We start from the raw sequence: 13,829 nt of genomic DNA, 5'->3' as shown, positions 1-13,829 counted from the left end.
CCCGCCCTTAATACACACAAATTTTTGCTGAATTATCACCGTCATCATCGTGTTTATCATTTTTGTGGAGACAGCAGTAAGCAATGTAGCCTGTTCTTTTACATCTAGTTCCAACTTCAGTTGTGTTAAACAACAAAAATTCAATGGAGTACATTTGAAGATCTAGTTGGCTTTATTAAGCAATGTGTGACTCAAGCAGCATCCCACCTAACAAGTAGGGGGAGTTCTGAGGAGGTGTATAAATGGAAGGTTTCTATGGGAAGGATTATTCCAGGCAAGGTCACTTTCCCTTAGGAGGAAACCCAGGAGATCTTATCTTGCAGATGACCTCTTCTTCCTTTGGGGGATGAAGAGGGCCTAGTGACAGATTATGTCATCGGTGCTTACGGGAAAAGTCCTGACTGACCAACTCCCTGACTACATTTCTGGGGGAGGTTGAAACTGCAATTAGGTTAGATATTAAGCCCTGGTTTGGCATCTGGGCCTAAGTGGCTCCATTTTGGGCCTGTGGTTTCTTTTTAATAGTTGGAAATAGGTTTTGTTTCCTTTGCCAATGTCAATTGATTGGTAGTGGTTGCTGGAACTCAGTATTAAGAAGAATTGTCAGGAGCCCAAGCCTAGGCTCTGTTGGCAAAAAGAGTTGTGATCAGTTAGAGATTAGTTGGGAGAATAGTATACTTGGCGAGAATTTCGATGTTCTTTTTTTTTTTTTAAGATTTTATTTATCCATGAGAAGCAGAGAGAGAGAGAGGCAGAGACATAGGCAGAGGAAGAAGCAGGCGCCCTGCAGGGGGCCTGATGCAGGACAGGATCCTAGGACCCCAGGATCAAGACCCGAGCCAAAGGCAGATACCCAACCACTGAGCCACCCAGGCGTCCCAAATTTTACTGTTCTAATGTCAGTCCTGATACAGGCACCTAGGTCTGATTACCAACTTTTCCTGGTTTTAGCAGGGATCGGGTGCATCCTGGCAACCCCTTCAATCCCAAGCAAACTGGAACTGTTGGTCACCCTATACCTACCCAGGTATCTTTCTGGAAGCCAGGAGAACTGGGAACTGGGTGTACTGTAATACTTTGCTTCTCAAATATGATCCATGGGCCAACTGTATCAGTATCCTCTGGGAGCTTATTTACAGTGTGGAACCTTCTGCCCCACCCCAGACGTAACTGAAGCAGAAGCTGCACTTTTACAAGGTCTCCTGGGGATTCATGCACATTGAAGTGTGAGCAGCTGCTGTAGGGCTTAAGTCCTGCTGGAGGAACACTGTTTATGGATCAATGGCTCCCATCCCGTTTCACCTGGAACACCCGAAAATGATCACATAACCCACGAGACCTAATCTCACATGCACAGCCTACGCTCTGCAGGAGTGGCACTTCTCTCCCACTCCCAATTTACGTGAAAATGAGAGGAAGGAGAGTGAGGCTATTGCAGGGCTACTTTGAAAGTGCTCTAATATTTTAGTGACACAGCAGTATGAGCAGTATGTGGGGGTGCTGTAGAGGGGAACTGCTGCCTGAAACTCGTGCTGCAACAGCCACTGACTCTGAGAGAGAGGGAGGTTCATTTGTCCTCTCTTGGTCCGTGTTCACCTTTCCGTCAGGTGGCCAGGGGCATCCGTCCTAAGATCCCCTTCTAGATGATGTGTGGGGAAGACACGGATTGGATTTGTAGAGAAGCCCTGAAATCCTTAGACCAGTGTTTTTCAAACTTGAGAGTGCATCAGAATCACCTGGAGGGTTTTTTTTTTTTTAAGATGTTATTTATTTATTCATGAGAGACACAGAGAGGGGCAGGGACCCAGGCAGGCTCCCCGCGGGGAGCCCCACGAGGGACTCGATCCCGGGAGCCCTGGGTCATGCCCTGAGCAGAAGGCAGGCGCTCAACCCCAGAGCCACGGTGCTCCCACCTGGAGGGGTTATGACAGATTAGCCCGCGCGAGTTGGGGGGAGCTCCTGCCGAGCGAGCAGGCGCTCTACGGGGAGGAGAGGAGGGAAACACGGAGGGAGACGAGAAGGTAGAAGATCTCACAGCGAAAAGTAGCCGCAGCGCAGGAAGCAGGGCAGGAGGAGGCACCGGCGCTCCCGGAGGCCGCGCGCCCCAGTTCCCAGCGCCGGCTTCCCAGGGAAGGGAGGGCGGCGGGGGCGTGGCTGGCGGCGCGGCTGGGAGAGCGTCAGCGCGGTGGGCGGGGCGGCTCCGGGGGAGCGGGGCGCGAGCCTCGGGAGGACACAGTCGCGAGCTCCGGTGGCGAAGTGACTTTTAGCAATAGTTCGTCTTTCACGGCTGCCAAGCTCTAGGGGGCCTACGTGTCGCCACTGCGGAACGGGTCCTGGGAAGGGGCCAAAAGGCAGGCGAACTGCGGAAGCCTCTCGCAGCTCCTCCCCGCCTGCCGGCGCGCGCAGCCTGGGCGGGCCACGTCCTTCACGCACTGATACGTCATCCCGGCCTGCGCCCGATACGTCATCCCGGCCTGCGCCCGGGGGCGGGGCGGGGCGGAGTCTGGGTCGAGGGCGAGCCTGCGCAGAGCGTGGGAAAGGCGTGCGCTGTGGCGTCTGACGTATCTGTGGAGACATCTTAGGTTTCCCTCAGCGGGCGCGGAAGAGCAGCGAGTGCGGCTCTGCTTGGCTTCCCGCCGGTCTTTCCGGCCCGGCCGTGAAGCGGTCGCCTAGTGCCCGGCGGGGTGAATTTCCCGGTGCGGTCCCTGAGGAGCAGCCGGCGGCCGCGCTCCTCCCCGTTCCGGGCTGCGGCCGCCCCCGCGCGCCGGGGAGCCTTTCCGAGGCGGTGGCGGTGGGGGCCCGTGGCCGCCGGGCGCTCCGCTCGGGCGTGTTGCCTCAGATTCACGCCACACTGAGACCAGCAGAAAGCAAAACAACCCTCAGCAATGTTGAACTACAGTGCCCTATTTTGGTATAAGTTTTAGGGGAGGGGTCCCCGGGTGGCGCAGCGGTTTGGCGCCCGCCTTTGGCCCAGGGCGCGGTCCTGGAGACCCGGGATCGAATCCCACGTCGGGCTCCCGGTGCATGGAGCCTGCTTCTCCCTCTGCCTGTGTCTCTGCCTCTCTCTCTCTCTCTCTCTCTCTCTCTCCCTCTGACTATCATATCATAAAAAAAAAAAAAGTTTTAGCGGACCTGGACTCTTAGCGATAGGTGCGAATATATAATTACGGTGCATTTTGTTAGTTTTAAGGCTACAATCGTTAAAATGAGCAGTAGTTGTCAATTTGAGGAACAAGTGGTTCCCGACACGGTATTCATCATCTGGGTCTTAATGAATTTTGGGGACCGAGCAATGCTCTTTAAAAGGCCCTGCTACCTACCACGTATAGACGAACTCCACTGGGCCTGAATGAGGATTTATACTGGGTTATCAAAAATCAATTTATGTATGGTTCTCCACAGCTATTTGATTCTAAAATACAGAGCCATCCTTTTGAGAAGCTCTGTTGAGGTTACTGTGGTCCTTCGTGATGTAAATATCAAACTTTGAAAAAAAAAACCCTTAGGACATTTGGGTAATATATTTACTACTAAAGTGATTTCTAAACGATACTACATTGAATACAGTTGGAAGGATTTAGTCTTCAAAGCCTTGTACAAAGTGACCACTTCACCTTGGCTGCTACAACTGAGGACTTTCTCTCACGTTTGGCAATAATTTGATTTTACTTGCCTTCAGGCACCTCAAACTCCAGACGTTGTGAGGTTATGAGCAGCATCCAAATGAGGATTTCGTAAGGGAAGAGTTTGGTGTAGTTGGTCTGGAGATGTCAGCTCTGCTAAACGCTGCCGAATTGCAAACTAGGCAAGTTATCACTAAATTGCGAATTTCTTATCCCTGACATCTTTTCTACCTGTTCTCTGGGTATGTTCGATTAATACTAAATAACTTGTGTGGAATTGCTCTGGAACAATAAAAGCGCTACATACGTGTTTATTTTTTTATTACAACAATTCCATTGCCATTCTTGTCAGTAAACTGATTAAGCTGAGAGAACTATGGCTTGGTAAAACACTATTTAGGTGAGTAGTACCAGGATTAAGGAAAAGTACGGAAGAGAGCTTTAGAATTCTTAAACTAAAAAAAAAAAAAAAAAAAAAAAAAAGGAATTCTTAAACTATTCTCAAATCTCCAAATCCTTGGAATTGTATAGGCCTCATTTGGAGAGTGGGAGTAAAAAAGGTTACTAGCCTATATAAATTGAATCTTGAAAAATATTTGCCTTGTATTTAAATATTTTACATTTGTTTAAAAGCCCCGATATTTTTTTTTCAGTTCGGTTTTCTACATTTTTAACAATCTTCAAGAACTTAATACATTCCTCAAGGGGAACAGAAGGCTTAGACTAGAGGAGATAAACCCAAGAGTGTTTTAAAGTACCATATTGAGGGCTTCAGAAAAGTAAGTGAATGTTAATCTACATGACCCACCTATTCTATAAAATGCAGAATGCTTTTGACTAATGGTTTTAAGTTAACATTTAAAGTTCTTCCCATAAGTTTAAATAATGGCAAATAATATAATTTCCAGTGCATTATAAAATGTTATTTTGCACTCTTGTCTAAATGTATGCAATGGAATTAAATTGTTTTGATACCTATCATCCATTTTTAAAAACTGAACTAGCTCCTTGATAGTCAAAACTTTACATTGTATTGTTATTCTGTTCTTTACAGCAGTGGTTCTGATTTAGAGACTAGAGCTTCCCAGAGGGCATTTGGCAATACCTGGAGACGTTTTCGGTGTCATAACTAGGGAGTGGGGGACACTGGCATCTAGTGGGAAGAGGCCTGGGATATTGCAGAACATTGTACAGTGCACAAGGCAACCCCTAACAGCAAGGAATTAATCAGCCCAAAATGTCAGTAGTGCTGTGCTGTTGAGAAACCCTGACCTACAGATTTCTACTCTCACGTAGTGTGGTTTTAAAATTAAAGTCTTACTGGTTAGCATCCCTTCCTGCAGCAAAAATGTGTGTATATTTAAATTTGTAGAATATCTTGTGATCATTAGGTTTTAAATGTTAAATCATTCCAGAGAAACATTTTTTTTTTTTTTAGAATCATTACAGGTATCCTCTGCTTTTTGAAAGTTTACATTATACCACTTAGCTTTTCGAAACACTTACATTACTACTTGTTTTTACTACCTGAAAAATATCTGTAGAGGATTTTCATTTTTACAAAAAAGGTGAAAAGCAAAAATAGTGTTCAGCTTTTAGCAGCCAGCACGGTGCACCCTGAGCGAGAATGGCGCCACCAAGCTCCTTCCCTGGGAACTATACCCAGCATCTCGACTTCTGGTAGCCGTGGCTTTTGAACTATGTCAGCATCTGTGCTTTATCTGGGTCTATTTTGTGCATCTATTGGCGAGACATGCTCTAAGGTTATCAGAAAAGCCTAAGAGGGGTGGGCTTTTTGGGTCTGGGAACACTCAAAACATTTTCAATGTAAATGAAAGGTAGCTGCTTCTTCACTTTATGCTATTTTGGTTTACAAAAGTTCTAGAAATGCTCTACTTTCAGATAGGGAAAGCTGTACAGCTATTACACGTATATAGCTGATTACAAATATCACGATTTTGAATAAAAGTAATATTTGATTAAATGTACTTCTTAATGAGAGTGGGCTTTTTTAATCATTTAGCTTACATTTCCATGGATGGATATTATTCATTGCTAGAACATGACAGAGTTCAACATCAATTCTTTCTCTCTTTTATTTTTAGAGTTGTAAGGCCAAAACATCTTGTTCATTTAAGCTGAGAGGAATAAAAAGAATGTTAATATAGTAATGTGGTTCAATTCTTTTTATTCCTTCTGAGTTATATGCCAAAAATAATTTAGTAAGACCGATCTAGCGGAATACTGTCAAATGACATGTCCGTCATGTGCTCGTTTAATCTGCTTTAGAAGCAAAATACTGGAATCCCAACTTGAAAAATGACTTCTTGCCTAAGTCATTAATTTTCTCAGTATTGACTGTTTAATGCCATGGCAGTTGTGTCCTAGAACAGCACACCATAGGAAGAATCAGGGTGGCTAAGAAATATTCCTTTCATAGGGGCCAACAGGGTGATCTCTGTGTGCTTAAGCACCCGGATGTTTGGGTTAAGTAGTTGTTTATTAGTAGTTGTTGGATGGGTGGATGGAGGAACACTGGAATGAATGAGCACTTTTGGATTAAATGTTATTGTAATGATCCAAGCTAGAAATCACGATTGATAGTATGGAAGCTGCGGAGAACATTCTGGATATATTCTGAGGACAGACCTCACAGAATTTTCCCCAAGGTTTGGATGTGAGAGGGAGGAAAGCATCAGGTATCACTGCGTAGTTTGGTCCTAAACCACAGAAGAGTTACCACTTACTGAGCTGGGGGAGAAGAGTAGGAAGAGCAAGTGCAGGCCCAGTGCATTTTCTCAGCGCCACATTTGCGTTTCCCAGCTTAAGGGAGCTGCTGAAACGTGTGGTTAACTATCAAAATGCCAATAATAATATTACTTTTAGTTTGACTAAAAGGCTTCCACAGTCATTTTACCACAAAATGATGGAATCTTTCCCTTTGTTTTTAACTCCAGTGCCTCAAATTCAAACACCCTTGATGATGTTGTTAACTCTGTTATTAAGGAATGTTACTTATCTGATTTATGTATATTAGATGTACCTTAAGGACAAGTTTTGTAGTATAAAGTTATTAAATGTTTTAATAGATTTTTTAAAGATTTTATTTAAGTAACCGTACATGCAACATGGGGCTCGAACCCATGAACCCCGAGATCAAGAGGCACACATTCCACCAACTGAGCCAGTCAGACGCCCCATAGAATTTTGAACACATTTTATTGTAACTTAAATTGATGATTTTCTACAGAGGTATTGTTTAGGACATATTTAATATTCAACAGTTGGCTCTATTGAGTATAAAAATAGACTTCTCAAACTCCTAAACACCAAAAGCATGATTTTGCTTCAGATGACTGAATCCTAGATTTCTGAGCTGATCAGAATAATGCAAGTTAGCTCAAATGCAACTTATAATTTATGATTTATGTTAATGTAGATTAACATGCAGTGTTATGTAGGGTTTTCCACCTTGACTAAGCTAATCCAGAGAGGCATATTTTTCTCTTAGTAACTTTTTAATACTTATGTCTTTTTCCCCCAGTTTGTTTCGGCAGAAAGAATCATGTATGCAAAGACAAAAAAAATTAACTCCATTTCGGTGAAAGGGCACTTATATACCCAGTTGTTAAGATGTCTTGAGAAGTTCACCCAAAACATGTTTGCCTGTGTAAATTAATGTGATCAATCCCTATTTTATGGTTTGGCATACATACTGAGAGTGTCCCTTATTTAATTCCACCCACATACAAGATTCTGATGTAGGTTCTCAGAGTCTAATGGACAAGGCACATAGGTGCATACCAACTTTGTGAGCATGTTTGTGGTAAATATTGAAATGCAAGCAAATATTGAAGGAGCATAAACACAGAAGAACTTCCTGTGGCTACAGATAGAATCTTTGCATTGATCACACTCCTCTTGGGAGAGGAGGTTGTGCACACTAGGGTAATTTTGCCTATTTCTCCTGTTTTCCTCCAAAGCCTGGCATCCTATGTCTCCTACCTCTCCGCATCTCTGGGATGGCACAGTGATGCTCCTGCCACCTCTGCTGGATGACGGCATCTGCAGCCCACCGCTGTTCTGTCTAAGCGAGTGTGCCAGAAGGCTTGGAGGACTGCAGCTGCCCGTGCAGGGCAAAAACATCCTCTGGGTAGCTAAAGCTCGGACTTCTTTCTAAGCAGGGTACCTTTTACCAGGGTCCCTTCATGGAAACCACATATATACATAAAAGACCTGCCATAGTATTTAGCCTAATGGCTGTGCCATTTATGAAGATCAACCACAGGTGAAGAAGGCCTTTTATGTTTTGTACCTGAGTATCAAACATAATGTATATTTAGTGCTCAAAACTTTATTGTAGAAGTATGCCCATTTTGTTTTTTTTGGTTTTTTTTTTTCCTTACAAAAGGGCTTATAAACCCTGTAGGTAAAAAATTAAGAATTCCCATTTGGGGGAATTAAAGTTTCTGGTCACCAAAACAAACAAAAAGCCAAAAAAACCTTTGAAGGTGTTCCTGATTCTGTAGGTTGGAGATGGGACATGAATATTTGTAGTTCTTGCAGGTTCCCAGGTAACTCTTTCTTTTCGGATTGTGGTCCAGGGCCAGCAGCATCAGTATCACCTGGTAGTTTGTTAATAGTGCAGACTCTCACAGGTTCTCAGGCCCACAGGAGACCTTCTGTATCAGAATCTGAATTTTAACGTGGTGCCAGGTGAGGAGTGCACATAGCCACAAACTGAATAGCAAGAGTTGGATAGCCCCAAGAAGTTGTTTCTCTTGTTCCAGTCTTGTTGGAGGTGATGGCAGCCTTTAGAGCGTCTCCCCCACCCCCCTGCCCCGAGCCTTGACTTTCTGGTTGGTACTTGCTGGTCAGTGACCTGGCCGATGCTGTCCGCTGCCTCAGTGTGATTTGCCTGGCTTTGAATACTCCTCTGTACACCCCTGAATGGAAATACTACTTGGTTCTGCTCCAGAATATTAGTTCTGAAAAATGTCAAGAAGGTGAATGCCTAAACATCTGCTTCCCTTTCTGCTTTCCACTCCTTTCTCTCAACTCCCACATTTGTGAGCTCTGTTCCATCAGCATCCTTTAGCAAATACACAGAAGGCCAAAGCACCACCTCTGCGGAGCACTGTTATAGGAAGGCTCCAAATACATATTTAAAGGTCCAGAAAAATGAACGGTGATCAAGTGCCTGTGTGGGGTATGGTTGGAGGTTATTTGACAAGAATTGCTGACCAGCCTGACAGGTCAGGGCTGTGCCTATCAGTCCCAGACTGAGAGGAATCTAAAACTGTTCAGAAAGAAAGCAAGGACAGCAGCAAGGCAGTGGATCTTAATGTACTGCCCAGCATCGAATAGGTGGAAATTGAGCCTAACTTTCTCCTATTTTGCCCCATCAACTGCCACCGTTTTGTCTGTAAAAGATCACAGAAGTAACAACAATGCAAGGGGTTTGGAAAATAGAATAGCAAATATTTACCCACTGCCCCACTGCCTTATTATATAGTTATGTATGTTTTTCTATCTGTCGCCAACCATATGTAATAGGAAGAATAATGGACTCTCAGAGATGTTCATGTCCTAATTCCTTGAGACTGGTAATTTGTTAGGTTACAGACAAATTTGGAAATTAACATTGCAGAAGGAATGAAGTTTGCTTATTGCTGACTTTAAATGTAGAGGTTATTTGGGATTATCTGGGTGGGCTCACTGTAATCATAAGAGTCCCTTAAAAGTGGAAGAGAGAGGCAGAAAACTCTGAGGGAAATGTGACTGGAGGTAGGTCAGAGGGGCGTGATGTGAGGACTCAATTGGCCTTTGGGGACTTTGAAGACAGAGGATAGGGCCACTGGCCAAGGAGTGTGGATGCCCAATAGAGGTTGTGAGAAGGAAATGACTTCTCTTGTGTGGCCTTCAGAAAAGAACACTGCCCAGCCAAAACCTTGATTTTAGGTCAATAGACCTGTATTGAACTTCTGTCCTCCAAAATTGTAAGATAATAAATATGCATTACTTTAAGCAGCTAAGTTTGTGGTAATGTGGAGCATTACAGCAGCAATAGAAAAGTAAGACACCATATTTTTTTTCACCATATTTCTTATAGTTACATCATGCCTAAATATTTTTTGGGGGGTTGCAGTAGTTTTTGTAATTATTTGAATGGCCATGTGTTATTCTGTGGAGCTGAAGTACTGTCATTCCTTAGCCATATGTTCACTTGAAAATCAGATATGTGAACTGCTTCCTGTATTTCCTTTTTTTCATGTTTCATTATTTTCTAAGGATATTCTATCAGAATTACATTTGGACTTTGAATTTCTTCCAGTTTTTCTATATTTAACTTTAAGAAAAAAATCTCTGAAGTCCATTTGAAATTTTTAAAAATATTTGTTTAGAGAGAGTGTGTGCCTGCGTGCACACTCTCACGTGTGCACACATGCACTTGTGGGGCAGAGGACAGGGGGGCACATAGAGAGAGGGAGAGAATCTCAAGCAGACTTCCCCTCTGGGCACAGAGCCCACCTCAGGGCTTGATCTCACGACCCTGAGATCATGACCTGAGCCAAAACCAAGAGTCAGACACTTAACCAACTAAGCCACCCAGGCGCCCCTCACTTAATTTTTTAATTGATTTTTTTCAGATGCATCTTAATTCATTGTTTCCAGCTCCTTGAAAAATCCCATTGAGAGTTTCTGATGTCCATTGCCTTCACAAACTCCTTCAAAACTCACAGACTTGCAATCAAAGCCCTCAATTTTGTGATCCTACTTTTCCTGTTTCCATTTTCACAAACTTAAATTATAGTTAGGCCGTTTCCTTCATATCTTCCCTATTGATTGTTTTCTGCTTTAAGTCTTTGTGTATTCTTTTCCCAGTCCAGGTTGCACTTTTCACAGTGAAATTATGTGTGATTTGTCTTAAAAGCTTTTTCTCAGCAGCTTGGTATATGAAGAATGTGAGCGTTGGAATCAGAAAGCCCTGGATTTGAATCCCAGCTCTGTTTCTCACTAGCTGTATGGCCTGGAATGAGTCACTCATCCTTTTTGAGCATCAGTTTTCCTCTCTAGGATGAAGTCAACAGTGTCTCTCCTGCACGGTTGTCAACTGGATTATAGCTAGTGTATACAAAGGATCTAGCAAGATCCCTGCTACTTTGTAGGCAATCCATGAGTATCACTGCTCATCTTATGACTTTTCTATCCCCCCCATTAAACCATAAATTCTTTAAAAATAAGAACAGTTCATAATTCTTACATGTATACCCTATGAAGCCTAGGACATAATAGGTGTTTAATAAACATTTACTATTTTGTCTTCTTCCTCCCTGTCCCTGTCTTATTAAAATCCCATTTCCGGGATCCTAGGATCGAGCCCTGAGTCTGGCTCCCTACTCAGTGAAGAGTCTGCTTCTCTTTCTGCTGCTCCCCCTGCTCGTGTTCACTCTCTCTCTCTTTCTCTCAAATAAATAAAATATTAAAAAAAAAAGATCCCATTCATTCTCTCAGGCTCCTGTTGTAGCCCCATCTCCTTTATGACTTATCCATGACGACACTTAACCTGGGTGAGCCAGTGCAATTGAATGATGTAAAATAGACGCTAAGGGAGGAAAATAGAGGTTCATGGAGATGATCCATTGGATCCCTTTTAGCTCTAATTTTTTATATAATTTTGGAGTTTTCTGGGAAAGGAATTATCACTGAGCTCTTGTTAATATGCCTAAGTGTTCCACATATGCTAGAGCTCATCGTGCCATTTAAGACTCCACCCAGAATGAGAAAACATTTGCAAAAGACATATCTGATAAAGGACTGCTATCCAAAATATACAAAGAACTCTTAGCACTCAACAATAAGGAAACAACCCAATTAAAAAATGGGCCAGAGACCTTAAAAGACACACCACTGAAGAATGTTTACAGATGGTGAACTAAAGATATAAAAAGATACTCTACATCATATGTCATCAGGGAAAAAGAAATTAAAAGAATAGTGAGAAACCACTACACATCTATTTGGCCAAAATCTGGAACACCACCACCACCAAATGCTGACAAGGATGTGAAGCAACAGGAACTCTCTCATTCGTTGCCAGTGGGAATGTAAAATGGTATAGCTACTTTGGAAGACAGTTTGTCAGTTTCTTATAAAACTAAATATACTTTTACCATATGATCCAGCAATTACATTCCTTGACATTTTCCCAAAGGAGTTGAAAACATGTCCACACAAAAACCTGCACATACATGTTTATAGTAGCCTTTTTCTTAATTGCCAAAACTTGGAAACAACCAAGATGTCTTTCAGTGGGTGAATGGATAAACAGTGGTACATCCAGACAATAGAGTATTATTCAGCACTAAAAAGAAATGAGCTATCAAGTCATAAAAAGCCATGGAGGAAACTTCAATGCATACTACTAAGAGAAAGAAGCCAATCTGAACGGGACACCTATTGTATGACTCCAACTATATGACATTCTGGAAAAGGCAAAATTCTGGAGACAGTACAAAGATCAGTGTTTCCCAGGGAGTGGGGTGATTGGGGTAGGGAACTAATAGGCAGAGCACAGAGGATTTTTAGAGTAGTGGAAGTACTCTCTATGGTGTCATAATGATGGATACATATCATTATACATTTGTCAAGACCTATAGAATGTATACTACCAAGAGTGAACCCTCAGGTAAACTATGGACTTTGGGTGATGATATTGTGTCAATGTAGGTTCATCAGTTTTAACAAATGCACCACTCTGATGGGGGTATTAATAATGAGGGAGGATATAAGGGAATTCTTTGTACCTTCCTCTCAGTTTTGCTGTGAACCTAAAATTGCTCTAAAAACTTCTTTAAAGAAAATCCCCAAAACTCAACCCAACCCTTACCATTATTATACTGAATTTTAGAGTAAGGAAATAGAGGTTAAGTGGCAGAACCAGGACTTTCATCTCAATTTCTTTGCCTCCAAAGCCCACATTTTCCTACTCCATCACAGTGGAGCAACACCGACAGTGCCCAGTCTACAACCTTTTGGTTCTCACTCTTCCATACATGGCATACGTGCTTACAGCTTCTTATCAGGAGCCCCTGTACTTCTCCACCTTCTCAGACTGTAGAGGTGTGCTTGGCCTGCTTGCTGGGTAGGCTAGAAAGACGGGGAGTCAGTATCCTGGGGAGCAGCCCTTGATAATGCTGGACGGGTGTCAGTGGATAACTGTTCCAGCCTCCTCACCTGATAAGAAAGACAATGAAGCTGTGGATACTGGTGATGGCCATGGCTGAAGTCAAGGGTCTGAGCTGTCTGTGATATTAGGTTCAAAACTTTAGAGTGAGCATTTAGAAGCTCTTATAGTAATTGGACAGAAACATTGTATCTTTTGATTCTAGTAATTTTTTAAACTCTTGTATTTTGTATGTCTGTCTTTTTTAAATTTCATTTTCCCAGTGATTCATTTTTGTTATGTTTACAAAAGTCCTGTTTTACAATGGATTGGGCAGTTTTTAAGAATTAGTTCATCATGGGAATTTGAGAAACACTATTCTATAGCAAGGGGTTGACAAACTACAGCCCTTGGGCTGGCTGCCTGGTTTTGTAAGTAATGTTTTATTGGAACACAGCCATACCCACTCATTTATGTATTATCCATGGCTGCTTTTTCTCTACAGTGGCAGAATTGAGCTATTGCGACAGACACTGTGTGCCTCCCCAAGCCTGAAATATTCACTCTTTGCCCTTATAGGGAAAGTTGGGTCAAGCCCTGTTGTACTTGTCTCCCCCAGTTCCCCAGCTGAGTTGAGCTCCACGGCGCTAATTTGAGCTCCACGGCGCTAATTTGCTTGCTAACATACCTTCTATTGACATCTTTTTCTTCCCTGTCTCGTTTTTTTATTCCCTGCCACTATTTCCTGGATATCCTAAATTAATGACTTGCACTCACATTCTTGACCCAAAGTGGAGTTCTGGGGGAACCCAACCAATGCACACATCATGTCCTTGTTTGTCCTAACTCCAGGACAAACTTACTAGCAGAGCAGAGACCACTTAAGAGCAGGGTCAACCTCAGCACAATGATTAAGTTATCACGCCCCTCCCACCCCCACCGTCCTGTCTCTTCTGCAGCACTGTTTAACAATTCAACCTTGCGGACATGACTTTTTCTAGTTCATATATTCTATCTTATTGAGTGCCACCTCTGCACCA

The 13,829-nt window shown here is 43.0% G+C and overlaps 1 long non-coding RNA gene across 1 annotated transcript; it reads left to right on the top strand.

Annotated features, from left to right (window-relative positions):
* The first annotated feature begins 3,929 nt into the window (after window positions 1–3,929).
* LOC144307934 (uncharacterized) lies at window positions 3,930–11,068 on the top strand. The gene is made up of 3 exons (XR_013374594.1): window positions 3,930–4,023; window positions 4,277–4,402; window positions 7,607–11,068. It is a non-coding gene; the product is annotated as an uncharacterized LOC144307934 (long non-coding RNA).
* Window positions 11,069–13,829: the final 2,761 nt, after the last annotated feature.

This window comes from Canis aureus, chromosome X, assembly GCF_053574225.1.
Source record: "Canis aureus isolate CA01 chromosome X, VMU_Caureus_v.1.0, whole genome shotgun sequence".
NCBI classification, from domain to species: Eukaryota; Metazoa; Chordata; class Mammalia; order Carnivora; family Canidae; genus Canis; species Canis aureus.
Note: the sequence above shows the minus strand (reverse complement) of the source record. Positions and strands in the feature narration are given on the sequence as shown.